This window comes from Periplaneta americana, chromosome 2 (genome assembly GCF_040183065.1).
Source record: "Periplaneta americana isolate PAMFEO1 chromosome 2, P.americana_PAMFEO1_priV1, whole genome shotgun sequence".
Taxonomy (NCBI): domain Eukaryota; kingdom Metazoa; phylum Arthropoda; class Insecta; order Blattodea; family Blattidae; genus Periplaneta; species Periplaneta americana.
Window position 1 is genome coordinate 7,512,638 of NC_091118.1, and position 18,730 is coordinate 7,531,367.

The window sequence follows — 18,730 nt, forward strand, 5'->3', positions numbered from 1 at the left end:
ATTTAATTTCTTGAATGAGGTTGCAATTTTATGTGTGTTTTTGTTTTCGTATGTTAGTGTGATGAATTTTTATGTTCTTGTGTTTGTGTTGTATGCTTCTGTTTTTTTTTTTTTTGTAGTTTTGTTTTGTCTTACGTATTATGTTGTCTATTATGTACGGGGTGTATCCGTTTTCTTGTGCTATGTATTTGATTGTGTTTAGCTCTTCGTTGTAATCCTGTTGGTTCATTGGTATGTTGAGTAGTCTGTGTACCATTGTTCGGAATGCAGCTTGTTTGTGTGGTGGTTGGATGTGTTGTGTATATGTGTTGTTGTTGTTGCTGTTGTTTTTGTTGTTGTGGGTTTTCTGTATACTTTGAATGTGTGTCTGTTTTCTGCGTTTGTTATTGTGATGTCTAGAAAATTTATGGATTTGTTGTTTTCACTTTATAATGTGTAGTGTAGCTTTGGGTGTATTTTGTTTACGAAACACGAAAAGCATTGCGTGAAGATTTTTTCATCAATGGAGTAAATTGTAAAGTAAAAGTTTGGGAGCTGTTTTCTATTCTCACTGGAAGGAAGGTAACGCGTGGACCTCAACCAAAAAGGGACTTTCAGTGGACGCAAGCCATTAAGATGGACTGTAATACAATACCTGTACGTACTCTCCCTGGTAGAACTCTTGACTCAACCCGTTGCAGAAGATGCGACGAGCAAGAAACGCTTCCTCACGTCTTGGGTTTCTGCCGTCATGGAGAATTGCGCCGAATCAACAGACATAATACGGTTCGTTCTCTCATCGCATCTTCAATCCGTCAGAATGCTTCCTATGATGTTTATGAGGAGGTTGGTTGCGTCTCTTCTGATGGCTCTACTAGACATGCTGATATCATCATAATTGATCGGCAGAAGGATAAGGGTGTCATTCTTGATCCCACAATCCGTTTCGAGATGCATGAGCAACAGCCACAAGAGGTGTGTCGTGAAAAACAAGTCATCTATGAGCCTTGTTGTCAGCATCTCGGAGCACAATACCACATCACACACTGGACAGTTTTTGGGCTCATGTTCGGTGCCCGTGGCACGATCCCACGATAAACTTTACATCAACTTAAACAATATAAAATTTCTGATGCAACGATTGATGCCATAGGATCTCATGTGTTAAAATCATCCTTAGCTGTAATTAGTAATCATTTGTACCCAACAAACTTTTATTGTAAATGATTTCCTATGTTTTCGTATCATTTATCTTAATGTTTTTTTTTTTCTTTCAAATTGTCACACAATTGGTTTTAATGATTATTCTTTATGAATTGATTAGTAGGCCGATCTATTCGAACCCTTATTTAGGGCGGCTTTTTTCTGTTATTCAACATAGATTTCATTACGGAGAAATGTGTTCAATGAATTTCTCATAATTATATCACAACATTTTTATGAAACCACAGCCTACTATATCGCAAATCGTGTACCTGCTAGTCTATATCATTTTGCATGCCGTTCAACAATGAAGCAACGATATTACAAAATAGCCTATAGTAAATGGAGGTGGGTGCTCCTGTTATGGCCATGTTCCTGATATGGCCACACCCCTATTGTGAGTTAGTTAACCAAACAATCCGCTAAATTGCAGCAGCATCCAGTGAAAGGGCATCCTGGTATGTCACTTGATCGTTTTCCATCCAGTCAGGTTGAGCAATATGGCGTCAGTTGCCTGTTTTGCGGTTTTCATGTGACCTCTTCTTATTTTTCTCTGGTAAGTCTCCTTCGTTTTATGCACGTTTTTCAAAGACTTGTTTCATGAAAACCATCGTACTCCATTCAGTTTTTTATGTTCTGTTGATTGGTGTTGTCGTTGATGGCGTATCTTTTACGAGTTGTTCATAATCAAACGATTTTCGTGAAAACTTACCTGCTCCTGATATGGCCATATCAAATGCACCATGGCTATATCAAGTTCATTTCACTTTTATTTTTTTCACCCGACAAATTGACATGCCTTATAGCTGGGATTACGCAAAAATTTTGTATTTTAAGAAAAACAACTTAATTTTTTTATGGAAAAACCTGATTTGACTACACTTTTGAATTATAAAAAAGATTATTGAGTGTTATGTTTATTCATTTTATACCAAAATTATTTAATTTTAGCACAACTGCGCTATCAAACTGAAAATAAATCACGATTTGTAGAACATGGAACAAGGGTGGCCATATCATGTGCCCATGTTGCTGATATGGCCACTAGGTAGACTTTTGGAATTTGGGACTTTTTGGAAAATTAAACCTATTTTTATGGGGAAAGGAAATTGTTTTATGAAAGTCCATTAGACTGAGAACGAGTAAGAAAAAAGTGGTTTACATTTTTTTCAAAATGGCGGCTAGAAAAATTCTCAAACCTTAGCATGGCCATATCAGGGACACCTACCTTACTACTATTATTATTATCATCGCCATAATTGTAATTATTGCATTTCTGGAGGCACCTCATTTGAAGGAGGACGATACAATGTACAGTAGTGGCAAAAAAACCGCAGCGACCCTTGTAGCCGATTTCAGAGTCACAGATTCAAATTTTGCTAGTGACAAAACACATCCATCTTGTATAATTAATTGTAACAATGAAATTTATTGCATTTGTTCGATTCTTATCGTTTTTTGTTTCCTTCAGTGCCTCAAACTTACAGACGAAAAACCTTTGAGAGTTTTATTTTCATCTGGCATCAATATTACATTTCTACCTCTATTCGGCAAAGATAACTGCGTATTTTTACATTAAATAGCAGTACATACCTCTGGCTTCACTATCCATATTGAAATTACCACAGTTTGACACAATACACAGCACAGGATTGTTTTGTATCAGCTACAAGGGTCGGTCCGGTTTTTTTTTCTTGTTCTATTTATTTATCAGAGCTTCCTCAAATTAGAGGCTGCCATTAGACAAAGCATACAAAACAATACAAGAACAAAATAGAAGATGAGAGCTAAAAGAGTAAGAAAAAGGCAAACAAATACACAAGCAAACAATGGCAGTTTACAGAAGAAAAAAAATTTTCAAGTAAAGAATCAATGAAAGCTAAGAAGGAAAAAGAAAAATGATAATGGTGCGTCAATTTTTTTTTCCATACACTGAATTAGAGTCCATATACGTGATTCCGTAAAAGTTTGACTGACTCTGTAATTATGAGGAGGGCCAGTTCGTTCAGAAAAGATTTGTGCAGTCCTAGGGTCTTACAGAATTGAGAAGAGAAGTTGGGTATCGTTCCTCTTGCTCCAAACATCAATCCCGTAACATTGATATCGTGGAGTTGGTATTTATCTTTATAATACGGGATGGTTGGAACGTAGATTGCTCGTTTCTCCTCATGTACGTCTTCGGGCTGTCCTTTGTACGTTTCAAACCTGATGGTGGGGTCGATTATCATACCCTGAGACAGGGATTCGCTAATGGCGATTACGTCAATTCGTCTGTTACTGCCATTGTCGGCGGTTCTGTGGACTTCTTCATAGACGGTTTAGTTTTCTAAGGGCATCGGCCAATTTAGTTCTAATTGCATGGTGCCTATGTATACGCAATGTTTCGCCATAAGGGCAGACTCCCAGGACATGTCCAATAACTGCATTTTAGGTATAGATAATATTCTTGAAACCTTTTATTCAGAATGAAAAAAAATTAAAGGAATATGAATTTACTGTACTGTGAAGTAGCCTATAGTTGCAGAGCTGAAAGGAAGTGGAAACTTCATGCCATGCTGTGTTGAATTGGTACATTATGCAACGAGCCTATAATGATAATAATTTTCATACGAGCGTCTTAATTACCATTATAGGCAAGTTTCATACGACTTTTTATCCTCGACCATATTTGTAACTTGAAATTATTCAGAAGTATACATTTTATTTCTGACAGAAGATCGGAAGTGACCTTGTTCATAGCTCTTGAATTGTGAGATGTGCGCAGACGCGAAAGTATTGATTTTTTCCCAGGAACAATAATGTCATTGACCTTGATGTAATGCAGAGAATGTATAGCCTGGAAATTGATTTAGAATTGAAAAACGAGATGAAAAAATTGAATTTATTTGAATATTATTTACAGTTAACGCTAATTATTATAGTAACAGAACATAACCTTCTGCGACATTATTGGATTTCCAGCCTCCGTGACGTTTCCCTCGTCTTTCGATTGCATATCCGAGAATAATCGAAAACCTGAACTTTAATGAATAGATGTACTTTAATGACATGCATTAAAGGGCTACTACCAGGTGTATATTTACTACATTTCGGCATGGTCGAGCATGAAGCTATTTTCGAGGTAGATGTTCAATGTGTGCGTAAATTTAATTATAGTTAATGGAAGTTAATATAACTATTAAGTTTTGTTATGTTTGACTGTACATTGTGTATTTCTTAGGTATGTAGTGTAGTTATAATAACCACTTTCATGTGTTAAAATAAAAGTCAGTTGTATGTTACCTAGTTGACTAGTTTCAGCTTTGTCTCAGCTGTTCTGATGATATTCTAACCTACGATCAGTTTCTTCTAAAATTTTGAGTACCACGATCTTCGTGAGCCGTATCCTTCGTGAAACTTTATGTAATTCAAATTTTCAAAATGAAAGTTTCTTAAGTGGTTAATATTATCTCTATCTGGCCTTTGATTTTCGAGCAGTTCCAGTTGTAACAATTCTGAGTCGAAACCTTCCGCCATTTTCTATTGTATCTACAGTCGAGCCGTTCTTATTTCCGGCAGCAAATCATACGACAGCTTCTGGTCAGCTGACACGCTGCTTCACTGGCAGTGGTTGTCGTCAAGGTTATGCAGACGACATACCGCTTCCCGCTCACGGTGGATGTTACTGCGTTGTCAAGTCTACCCTTGTACTCAACGAAGTTTTAGCACATGTCTAATCTTAAACATCGAACGAAAAATTATTTCCTACGATAAATAATTAGTAATATATGAATACATAATATTATATATTATTGTTATTGTTGATCCCAGCATCCCAGGACACAGAAGACTTACCACGTTGTGCTAGAATTGGTTTTTCCGACAATTTGAAGTAACGATTTTCGTAAATACAGAAACAATATTAGAAATTACTAAAATGGGAGAAAGCTGTAAAATATAATAAATAAACATTTTTTATGTGAATGAATAACTAAAACCACACAACCTGTAAATTAAATAAAATATGTTAGTATTAAAAATTTTGTCATGATAAATCATTGCTACATAAAAAAATTACACGAAGAACCTTGCCTAACGGTATTGTTCAATTTAGAGGGGCTACGCCTAGATCGCTACAATCATTGTTAGTACCTGCCGCAGCCATAGTTCTCAGTTTATTTTCTTCTTTGCCGGGTTGTCCGTACTTCTCTGTCGTTATTTGAGAAACCGCGAACTTGTTCACATCACACGCATCAGCTGTTCTTTGCACCACTTGCATTAAAGGCAATAAACTACTCTTATTTTACGTTCATTTTCGAAATAATCTCTAACGCTAAGAATCATTTCTCTGCTTTGCGAATTGATGGTCTTCCGACTCCTCCGCGGCATTGTGATGCTGAAAACTAAGCGATAGCACAGCACTAACAACAATACCGACTGATTGTTCGACAACCAGCTATTAGAACTGCGTCCGTTCACCATTGGCTTGACAGAGATTTAGCAACACCGCTATTGCCTACCTTCTTCGCGCCAAAAGTCGAGAAGGCGTGGCCACGCCGGAAATAAGAACGGCTCGACTGTAGTGAACCATTAGAAATTTAAAGACGGAAATTTCTATCACTAAACTAATGACATATTTTTACTGGTTCCTTAGGGTTAAAGATGCTTGGTGAGCTACAAAAATAATTTAATGGACCAGTAAATCAGTTAATGAATTATTAAAAACATAGTGAAGCTTTGTGAAAGCGCCTAATTCAACATTATGCTTTATTTTTCTTAGCACATATCTATACAAATTTCGCACAGTATTACAAGATTACATAAACCATTATGATTATTATTATTTTTTTCTTAAGTACTAAATGCGATAACCTATCACTGATAAATTCGACCTTTTTTACTGCTGATTTAATTCTTTTATGAATAAAGAATCCTGTTCCTAATTGGTGATTATCGTTTCCTTCCCCATAATACAACAAATAATCTCCTACTTGTGTTATGCCATTCCCATCTAACCTAACCCGCTCTACTCCCACTTTGTGAAACTTGGACTCTCACTTTGAGAGAGGAACAGAGATTAAGGGTGTTTGAGAATAAGGTACTTACGAAAATATTTGTGGCTAAGAGGGATGAAGTTACAGGAGAATGGAGAAAGTTACACAACGCAGAACTGCACGCATTGTATTCTTCACCTGACATAATTAGGAACATTAAATCCAGACGTTTGAGATGGGCAGGGCATGTAGCACGTATGGGCGAATCCAGAAATGCATATAGAGTGTTAGTTGGGAGGCCGGCGGGAAAAAGACCTTTAGGGAGGTCGAGACGTAGATGGGAAGATAATATCAAAATGGATTTGAGGGAGGTGGGATATGATGATAGAGAATGGATTAATCTTGCTCAGGATAGGGACTGATGGCGGGCTTATGTGAGGGCGGCAATGAACCTCCGGGTTCCTTAAAAGCCATTTTAAGTATTATTATTATTATTATTATTATTATTATTATTATTATTATTATTATCATCATTATCATCATTACCATCATCATTATTATTCTGACTAGGCTTCGGACAATGAAGAATATCACGTCGAAAATAGTCAGCCGGATAATTTACCGTAATATTAGTAAAGCAGTTATTACTTGTTCAGTAATTATACAAGTGTTAAAAGAGTGTAGCCATTTTTTTCCACTTGACTGAATTTTTCAGGAGAAGCAAAATACTTGTACCTTCTGAAACAAAGAAATATTTCGATTTTTGTTTTTACATAATAAAAGTATACAGAGAGCATGATATGTTACATGAATTTAAGAGGACTGAGACCAACGGTACTCCCGTAATTGCAAGAAAACATTTGGATATGTTCACCTTTGCTATAAAAATATCGATATGTTTAGTTTTGCTAAAAATAAAATTTGAACGCAATATAATTTCTTATTTATTCTTAACTAGCTGAAAGCACCCGGCGTTCCCCGGGTTTTCCTTTCTGCTTCTATTTTCAATTAAACTGGTTATTAAATTTTCGGAAATCTCGGAACCCTAACTATAGACAACCAAAACGAATTTCTTTACTAAGCTTTCCTCGCCCATAAAGATGAATCTTTACTTAACGTCACTTACATGAATTAATGAACTCCTTAGCCAAATGTCTGCCAGGGTTGACTCAGGGTTTTAAATCAAGCACCGAAAAGAAAACATTTCATCATGTGCCTGACGTTAAACTGTTGTTTTAAATTTATATATTTATTTGTTTTTATTTATTTATTATTATTTATTTATTCTTCCACACCGCCACAAATACAAATAAAGTAATAGAAAAATCAAACTATAAACGGTTATTTGTAAGAAGTCGTCGCTGAACGATTCACATCGTTCATAGTTCACTTCTATTGTTACACAACAAGATGGATGCACTGAACGATTCACATCATTTATAGTTCACTTCTGTGAACGATTCCATTGTCTATTGTTACACAACACACTAAACCTGGAGTAATTTAAGCTTATTAATCAAATAAATAATTCTACTTACTGTTTTTTATATGCTCACCTGTATGTAATTTCTATTTTATACTTATTTCATTGTTATTTTCCATCCAAAGATCATTAAGAACGCTGAATATTACTTAATGTCTCCTATCTTTCTTCAAATAGTGTTCATATGCCATGTTAATTTTCATTTGTTTTCATAAGTTAACAATGATGCACATTGGAAGCAACATATAAGAAATTATTTTCCTACACAATCCAGGCTATATTCACGTTGTTTTGAAATGATTAATCGAAGATGGTTTGCTTATTGTTTATTACACGCACATTTGTATGTAATTTCTATTCCATACGTTTTTCTTCTATCCCCCGATCATTAAGAATGGTGAATATTGTTTATGCTTGTTTCCTGTATTTCTTAAAATAATGTTATGTGGCATGTTAGTTTTTATTCGTCGTTATTTACGTAAAAATGATGCGCCAAAAAATAAAAAATAATAATAATTTCGTCCTCACTCCACATACTATTTATTCACATTTGTTTTTCAGTGATTTATTAAAGAATGTACCGGTATTTAAAATACTAATAATTTAGAAACATGTTACATAAATCATCCTTGTGCCAAAACAGAATGCTCCCTGGACCAAACTGTCGTATTTTGCAGTGGTCATCAGTACTCGCTGAAATGGGTAATAATAGTAAAATAAAATAATGTTGTACGTAGCATTTAGAAACATGTTACATAAATCATCATTGTGCCAAAAGAGAATGCTCCCTGGACCAAATTATCGTATTGTGCAGTGGTCGTCAGTACTCGCTGAAATGGGTAATAATATAATATAATTGTTTTGCACGTAGCAAGCGGGGTATTGGGGCTGCAAACCCCGATGATGATCCGACGTGTAGCACATGATGTAAAAAGCGGGGTATCGGGGCTGCAAGTCCCGATGATGATCCGACGTGTAGCACATGATGTAAAAAGCGGGGTATCGGGGCTGCAAGCCCCGATGATGATCCGACGCGTAGCACATGATGAAAAAAGCGGGGTATCGGGGCTGCAAGCCCCGATGATGATCCGACGTGTAGCACATGATGTAAAAAGCGGGGTGTCGGGCACTTAAAAGTGCCTTTTGGAAAGCATGGTGATGCGCATTTGACAAACCCAGTGTACGTACTTGCTAATAATCCCTTTTTATTTGTCGTTATTTACGTAAAAATGATGCGCCAAATAATAATAATAATTTCGTACTCACTCCACTTCCTATATTCACATTTGTTTTTCAGTGATTTATTAAAGAATGTATCGGTATTTAAAAGACTAATAATTTAGAAACATGTTACATAAATTATCCTTGTGCTAAAAGAGAATGCTCCCTGGACCAAATTATCGTATTTTGCAGTGGTCGTCGGTACTCGCTGAAATGGGTAATAATATAATATAATATAATTATGTTGTACGTAGCAAGATCGATTATTCAATTGATAGGATATTTTATGAGGTTGTTATGACTGAGGTATCTATTGTCAATTGCTTTTATTTGTCAGAAGGCCTTGACTGACGGGTATATAAGGACTGGCGCTCTTAGGGGTGGAGGTCGGGGTTTGGGACGGCTCACAAGTAACAAGAGGAGAAGGGATAGAGCATCTAGTATTTTAAAGATTTATGTCGTTCACTAGATGAGTTGATTCAACTGACCTGGAAATAATGTGAATCGTTCAGCGACGACTTCTTGTAAATAACCCTATAAACAAAGTAAAACCCAACGAAAATATAATAATTCCTTCTCTTTCTGATCAGTTTCAGCATCGAACCAATATATACGTATATAATTTAATTTATATTGGAAGATTTTTTACTTTTTAACCGCTGTACATCCACTTACGAGTATATCATACCCAGTTTTCTTTTAATATAACTTGAAACTATATCTCATAAATTCAGAATATTATATTAATTCTAATTTTATACAGAGAATACAGATACAATATAAACTTACAATACGTGCAATAAACACATCTCCTTTTATTTTTGCAGTTAATATTGGCAATTCTATTACGTTTCGTATGAGTTTTTCACACCAATTCTTATTCGTGCATAATTTTGGTGGGTAAATATTTCACAATAGTACTATTGGTTATTCAATATTAAATAAATTAAGTGGTAGCAATCCTTGTAGTTTCAAAGAATTCTAGAATTCAGTTGTATAAAACAGTCTGCTCACTATCTACAAAACTGCATCGAGGAATTCGTAATACGGTGCTGGACTGCGTAAAGATACGTCTTATTGCATGAATTATCTAGTTTTAGCCTTCATGATGTGTAACAACAATGTAATTTAATTTAGTGTTAAAATTTCCATGGCCTCGTGAAAGTCGATGTTGAATGCAACAGACAATAATAAGAAGAAACAATTGACTATAGAAGATTTTGCATTTTAATATTATACATGAATATTTGATCTATTTATTTTTATTTTTTATAATTTTAATTAATTTAACTTCCATTTGCACAATTCTAATGTAGCCTATGTTCTTCTCCTGGTTATGAAGGTTAAATGAGCAAACGTTGGCATATATCGGTCAAAGCGTGTAGATTTGTATAGAGAACATACATACATACATACATACATACATACATACATACATACATACATACATACATACATACATACACGCATTCAATTTTATATATTAAGATAGTAATTCGTATTAATTAAAGATTTTACACATTGAACACATTCTATTGACATTATTTTACAAAATTAAGTAAGAGTTCAGTTACTAGGTTATTCTTTTAAATAATACTGAACAGCATATTTTTGCTTTTTGTCTTGCTTCAAAATAAAGATAGATGAATATTACTAATATGCGTGTCCTAAATCTGAATTTAAAATCCAAATTGCCCCAGCACGTATCATTTTCCGGGGAAAATGAATTGAATTTTTTATGACAAAACTTATTTATTTACAATTTTCCACTGCTACTGATAAAATTACAACACACTAAGGATTCAAAATTTCTCATAATATTTGAAAAATGTGTACTAGATACAAAAATGATGTTACATAGTTTAAAACACAAGTAAAATAAGAATATTTCATGCATATAGGCTAATGAGAAAAATCTCGGAATTTGAACTTACATTTAAAACAATTTTCTGGAGGACTTCTGTTTACAACTAGACCCGGTACTCTCTTTTGCAAGGAACCAAAAATAGTCTGCAGGCATGCTGGATGGTGATCTTTCTTTATATCGTCTTTCCATTTCAGATATTTCTTGATGAAATCTTTCCCCATGCTTACCGCTCCAAAATTAATAGGAAAGAAATTCAAATGAGAATGTAAAAAGTGCATTTTGAGAGACATATTACACTTCATTTTGTCATGTGCACTTAACATGGTTTCTCGAACATTGAATCTGAGAGACTTACTGTTGTGCGAGCATGGTCTTGGTTTTTTGTTTTAACTGAACTAGTTCAAGATCAGGATTACCATACTTCTCATTTTTTCTCTTCTGTGCTGGCAAATATTTTGATCTTCCCTTATTTCTTGATCCACTGTTCGTTTCTCCGGCAGTTTCGATGAGAGCAACACTTCTCAATGCAATGAAAGCTGACTGAAGTCTGCAGAAACGCGATGTCGCAGACTGCTGAAATAACTACATTTTTGTAGCCCATTGTTGGAAGGTTCAAATGCTTTAAAATGACCTTGATCACTCATTGGAAACAGTTGAAAATAGTAGGAAATTTAGGCAACTGTTAGAACTAAGTTGGACATGTGCAATTTTGCTTTCAGAAAGTCTATTAAACAATATGGTAATTACTGGAGACGTTCATTTTTGAGAAAAAAAGTCTGGAAGAAATGATCTGGATGGACATGTTCAGCTTTGATCCAAAAATCAATATTCACAATGCTGTTTCAATGGGATATATTCACTTTCTTCGAAAAATAAATTTACATCTAGTTAAATGTCAGACAGATCTACCATAATCGATTCAAAACACGATTTCGTCATTTTTGGACATGTTCAGTTTTGAAAAAAAAAAGCTCTTCAATTGAATTTGCCACTATCTTGATTTAGAGAATGTAACAACCGTGAAGTTCAAACTTAAAATTAAATAAATTGTTAAGGAAAATTAACATAGCGGCAGATAAATAATTGCTAATAAAATTATTATTTTTATTTTGTTATTGAAGTCCACACCTGTAGAGTAACAGTCAGCGCGTCTGGCCGCGAGACCAGGTGGCCCGGCTTCGATTCCCGGTCTGGGCAAGTTAACTGGTTGATGTTTTTCCGTGTTTTCCCTCAACCCATTACGAGCAAATGCTGGGTAACTATCGGTGCTGGACCCCGGACTCATTTCATCGGCATTATCACTTTCATCTCATTCAAGCGCTAAATGACCTAAGCTATTGATAAAGCGTCATAAAATAATCTACTAAAATAATATATATTATTTTAATGTACCGAAGTACATATGATATTTCCATGCAGATATTCTGCGTTATCATACGATGAAAGAGTAATGGAACGGAGAAAAATTCTCTCCGGTACATTAAAATAATATATATGATATGCGTAAATCACTTCGTGAATTAAGACGGCGCTTATTCCGTCGGATCCCGGCCAACTAGTCACTCATAACGAGTGCACCTCAGCACATGTGTGGACTTCAGTCCCACGTTCATAGACATCTATGACGTAGTGCAGAGGGCGGCCACTAGAGGGAACCCAAGAGTTGGAACTTAAACTGAGACGATTCTGTCCGGCGCCGGGGTGAGTATCCGGTGTGGCTTAGTGGATAAAGCATCAGCACGTGGAGCTGAAAACCCGGGTTCAAATCCCGGCGCCGGAGAGAATTTTTCTCCGTTCCATTACTCTTTCATCCTACTAAAATAAATTTAAAAAAATCATTCATACAGAAAAGGTCTTCCACGAAAACCCAGCATTCTCCAGTGTTTACTATTTTTTGCGTTCCTCTTAGTTTCCGCATATGATCCATGAACCTTACTGAACATGACTATCCGTAACCACTGTTAATAATAGAATTAATATGTCAACTTTTTACTTTTATCTGTATGTTAAATTGCAGAATGGAGCCATAAAGCATTATTATTATTATTATTATTATTATTATTATTATTATTATTATTATTATTATTATTATTATTATTATTATTATTATTATTATTATTATTTAGAGGATTTACGATTCGAGTTGTGAACCACTCCATCCAACAGTATTTTATTTCAGAAAATAAAACATGCGGATTATTATTAAAACTAGCCGTACCCGTGCGCTCCGCTGCACCCGTTAGAAATAAATATAAAGTAATTACATAATTAAAATAGGACGTTTGATCCAGGGAACATTCGTGTTTGATAGAAGGATAAATCGTTTAATATGTTACATAATTTAAATTGTATTTAAATAATTCAAATGCAGTCGTTTTGGTCCAGAGTGCACTCATTTAGGCCTAGTGCAATGACAATTCCTTTAACATGTTTCTTAATTGTTATTACATGCAACCATAGTTTAATGAAGATTGACATATCATTTAGTTTTAATGTGCATACTTTATATTACTTGCTACATGTTTCAGAAGTTACTGTGATAACATTGTAGAATTATGTCCATCTACAGAAACTACACTTTCCAATGGTGAAATAATAATTAAACAATTAATTAGCTTCCGATACTACTTCATAGAAACACAGAAATATTATCTGTAGGCTATGTTTAATAGCTTTCAATTGATGTTGTCCAAGGCCCCTTATAGACGAAGTCATTTATCTTTATTTCAGTACAGCGCCTTAGATGGCGTTGTTATTGTAACTTTAAAACTCATTTATCTCATTAAATATCGGGCCTATCAAAAAATTTTGTGTAGAATAAAACTTATCGGAAATTACGTTTAAAGAAACTTTTGTTATGTAATATTTTTCACGAAAATTAATAATAAGGGAGATATTTCTATTCATTTAATTAAAGCTCCCTTATAACCCCCAGTTTAAATAAAGTATTTTGAATGCTATATAGCCTAAAATCTAAGTCACAACGAACTTAATTTGTATTCCAATTTTCATATAAATCGGTTCAGCCATTATCACGTGAAAAGGTAACAAATCCAGACAGACAGACAGACATACAAACAAAAATTTCAAAAAAGCGATTTTCGGTTTCAGGATGGTTAATTATACATGTTGACACCAATTATTTTTGGAAAATCGAAAATTACCAGAAAAATGTTGGCTACAGATTTATTATTAGTATAGATAACACCAGCTGTGTAGAGTAAGAATTCGCCAATAGGGAAAACTTAACAAAAATAAATTTGTTTGAAGTAGGGAAATTTATCATCATTATTTCCTGACAGTTTGTATACAGCGTTACTGGCCTTCAAGCTCGTACGCAGAATGTGAGCATTGATATTCTGGGTTGTGTAACTGGTGATTGCGACGCTACGGAGAACCGTGGGTTCATTACATTTAACTCGCTCTTCGGCTCTCGCAATACAAAGTTCAAAGCCAGGACTACGCAGTAATTCAGACATGCTGCTCTGCTAAGAACAGAATTCAGTTTGTGGGAATAGAAAGTCAAAAACAACTATTAATATTAATTATGTATTATAATTGCCATTGTTAAAACAATATGGCAGTAAAATTTCAGTATCCATCTTGCATATTGGTAAGTTAAATTTGAATAAATGAATTTATTTTATTTTAGTAGGTTATTTTGCGACGCTTTATCAACAGCTTAGGTTATTTAGCGTGTAAATGAGATGGTGATAATGCCGGTGAAATGAGTCCGGGGTCCAGCACCGAAAGTTACCCAGCATTTGCTCATCTTGGGTTGAGGGAAAACCCCGGAAAAAACCTCAATCGAGTAACTTGCCCCGACCGGGAATCGAACCCGGGCCACCTGGTTTCGCGCCCAGACGCGCTGACCGTTACTCCACAGGTGTGGACTTGAATAAATGAATATATAGGTTAATTAAATAAATAAAATTGGAATTATTCATTACTAGGTGGATTACGTGGTGTTATGACACTTTCTTTTGAAGTTACATTGATATTAATTCTGTTTGTAAATAAATATAGGCCTATAAGAATATAATAATAAATAAACAAAAACAAACACCTAAATGAAAACAGAGATACAAAACTACGTATAGGCCTATACATATTGTACATACATGCATATACAGGGACATCATTTTATTTTTACTAACATTTTTAATATTAACTTCCCTACAGTATACCTCTGGATCAACGCCGTTTGCTACCTCCTTCCACGACTAGAGTTCGATGATACTGACGTAATATACAAACAAATCACGTTGCTAAGTATAGGAGGGAAGTAAAGTAGTTCATCTATTTACGTAAACTAGGAAATATTGCGCTTTTGAGTTTGATAATTTTCATTAGGTTTTTGTTCAATAAAAATACAGTACAGTATTAATAACGCGTATTTTTGCTCACGAACTGAGCTGTCCATGCGGACGTATTCATTATGCAGTGTATATTATACTGTCTACAACACATTAGCGTACAATATAGAGAATGAAGTTAAATTGAAAGATAATCATAATATGGATATTTAAACACTTTTTTAAAATGGTGGCCGTTCATTTCGATAAAGGCTTCAGTTCTAATGTTCATATTATCGCACTATAGACTATTGTACATAGTTCCAATTACCAGTTTCGTTCTTCGTACTAGTAACTCATGTTGAAATAATTCTGTACCTACTCTATAAAAGAGTACCTTACGTACTGTAAATTCAATCTTCACTTCTGCCTAATCCGAAAAGATAAAAATACTCAGACATACTATCTACTGTCCGTCCAAGTGATTATGTCGTAGGGTCGTAGAAAGGGAGGAAATCAAGTGACAGTTAATTACTTAACAAGGCCCTTTTATTTAAGTTATTTTAAACAGGTGTATAATATTACGTAGACGTCCAGTTCCTAACACAAATTAATGTTCTCAGAAAAGAGCTAAGACAGCCCAGCCACTAGCTGGCGAATAAAAGCTGGTTGGGGGGGGGGGGGAAAACCGGGATACGACGTAGGAAAATGGACGACAGTACCTGTGCGAAAATGATTCAATATTGAAAGCTCTTTCGTCACTGGAAAACGCGAACATATTTTTGGAACGTACTGTTTACTATGACCATAAGGCTACTATGACTGTATATGCGGTCTTGGATCTGTGTGGAGGACGGTTGAACTTCATTAGTAGAAGGGGTGGGAGTGAAGTACATTCAAAAACTCAGGTACAATAAAAATTGAAGTAAAAATAAAATGATGTCCCTGTACATACACACCTAAATACACCGTGTTTTACCAAGATTTGATTATCCCTCAGAACTGTTGTATTCTCAATTTAAAGTATATTTAAACCATCAAATTTATAAAACTGTCTAATTAAATTGTATACATAAAAACCGAAATATATATGTAATATGTATCCACATAAGGCCGCCGGCGTGGCTCAGTCGGTTAAGGCGCTTACCTGCCGGTCTGAAGTTGCGCTCGGGCGCGGGTTCGATCCCCGCTTGGGCTCATTACCTGGTTGTGTTTTTTCCGAGGTTTTCCCCAACCGTAAAGTGAATGGCAGGTAATCTGTGGCGAATACTCGACGTCATCTCGCTATCACCAACCTCATCGACGCTAAATAATCTAGTAGTTGATACAGCGTCGTTAAATAACCAACTTCATAATAATAATAATAATAATAATAATAATAATATTCACATAAATATAAAAACTAAAGGTCAGACAACATATTCTTGACAGAACCTAAATGTACCAAAACTGTAGTTTATAATCACCATAGCAACTCCTGTTCAAGGCTCCGTAACAAGATAACAGCAAAATTACGAAACATTCAATTTCCTAATGCTTCTTATTTAAAACAAATTAATTGAAAACTTATTGTATAGGGAGGCAATATAAAGTTTCAATTACCATAATTATTTTTGTTACAGATTTATTATTAATATAGGTTAGGATTAATGGACAAATGAAATGTATTCAAGGGCAGATTAGACCAAGCAATTACAAGGTACATAGTGTAAATTGCAGTGTTTGTGTAGACGTGTAGGGGAAGAGTGGGTACAGTGAGACACAAAATATTAAGACATAGGTATGCAAGTGAAATTTCAAATATTTTTAAAATCAAGTGCAACAGAAATATACAGTAAAACATGGAGTACAATAATAGATAAACAGAAATGTTAATAGATACAGGACATAATATACAATGCGTGTTTGTCAAAAAAAATGCAAATGTCTCACTGTTCCCATTCAGGAGGGTACAGTGAGACACAACAGTGCCTATTAACGGACATTGAAAAGATTTACATTTATTTCAAAAGAAACGAAAGCTTGCTGTCTCTTTCTCTTGCCATGTTATGTAGACTTATTTAGAATCATTTTGATGTCTGACTTCGAAACCACTGAAACATCTGGAACATTTGGAAAAGTGAATTTTTCATGACTTTTCAAACTTTTGCTAAAAAATGAAATGAATTTTTGGTGACAACAAAGCTTATAATTATAAGATTTTAATTTAATTCTTTATTATTTTTTAATATCTTTTTAAAATTTTGTGAATAATTTTTTATTTAAGAAACCATTAAAATGTAATGTATCCATTATTTTAAGCTATAGTTCCTAAATTGGTTACTAGTATGTTCATTTTTAATGTTAGTTACTGGTAAATGTAATATAATTACAGTTTATTTTTGCAAATCATTGGTAAGTGGGAACAGTGAGACGTCTCAGTGTACCCTTCAATGACATGGCTCACTGTTCCCTTTACGCATAGTTCGTTTAAAAATGGCACCATCACTTCAAAATCAAAACAAGAAAGACGAAACTTTGCAAAACATAACGTCAAATACCATAGTATTAGGTAACAAAACATTCATATTTCTATTTAATTTGTATATCCAATATAACCTTCATTAAACACAAGCCAAAATTTTATTTCTAGAGTGAAAAATTACGAATTATTTTTTCATCACACACCTTTATAACTAGAATCAAATCGAATATGAAAATACTGTTACTTTACTCATGCAACATACAACTCCACTGTTACAAACATTTCAATATCAAAATTTACCATCTAATAAAACATGTCTCACTGTTCCCCCTGTCTCAATGTGTCCACTTCTCCCCTACTGCTAACAATGTGCTAATGGTGACACAGGATTCGAGAAATGTGAGATACACCATTACATGTAAAGAAGTGCCGAGTCGAAAATATATATCGTATCATATCATATTGAAAAACAATATGTATCCTGTTGAAACAGAGCTTCGGGGCTAAGATGCCGTGGTCTACTGGTGCTGACGTTACCAGACGTTTCGTCTACTTCTACGGCAGACATCTTCAGTGGTTAGGTATCCTCGGTCGAAGTCTTCTGCTCGGGATACCTGTAGCAACTGATGACCTGACTGGTTGCTCGTCCTTATTTATAGCGCTATAAATAAGGACGAGCAACCAGTCAGGTCATCAGTTGCTACAGGTATCCCGAGCAGAAGACTTCGACCGAGGATACCTAACCACTGAAGATATCTGCCGTAGAAGTAGACGAAACGTCTGGTAACGTCAGCACCAGTAGACCACGGCATCTTAGCCCGGAAGCTCTGTTTCAACTAGACACCGGCCGTGAAAGCCTGCATGCTAATATGTATCCTAATGCTAGGTACAGTATTATTGTTATTATTATTATTATTATTATTATTATTATTATTATTATTATTATTATTATTATTCGCTGACGATCTTAAATTTTTTCGAAAAATCAACAGTGTTGCTGACTGTCAATTTCTTCAGGATGACATTAATTCAATTACCAATTGGTCAGTTGATAACGGGATGATGATTAATGAATCCAAAACTTACGTAATTTCATTTTCAAGGAAAACCTCTACACTAAAATATAACTATCGTCTAAAAATTGTATTAATTAATAGAAAAGATTGTATTAGAGACCTCGGTGTATTAATTGACAATAAATTATATTTTCACAACCACATTGATAACCATGCAATAAGAATGTTA

The 18,730-nt window shown here is 34.6% G+C and overlaps 1 non-coding gene across 1 annotated transcript; it reads left to right on the forward strand.

Annotated features, from left to right (window-relative positions):
• Nucleotides 1-12,434: 12,434 nt before the first annotated feature.
• On the forward strand, nucleotides 12,435-12,506 carry TRNAH-GUG (transfer RNA histidin (anticodon GUG)). Its single transcript has one exon. It is a non-coding gene; the product is annotated as a tRNA-His (tRNA).
• Nucleotides 12,507-18,730: the final 6,224 nt, after the last annotated feature.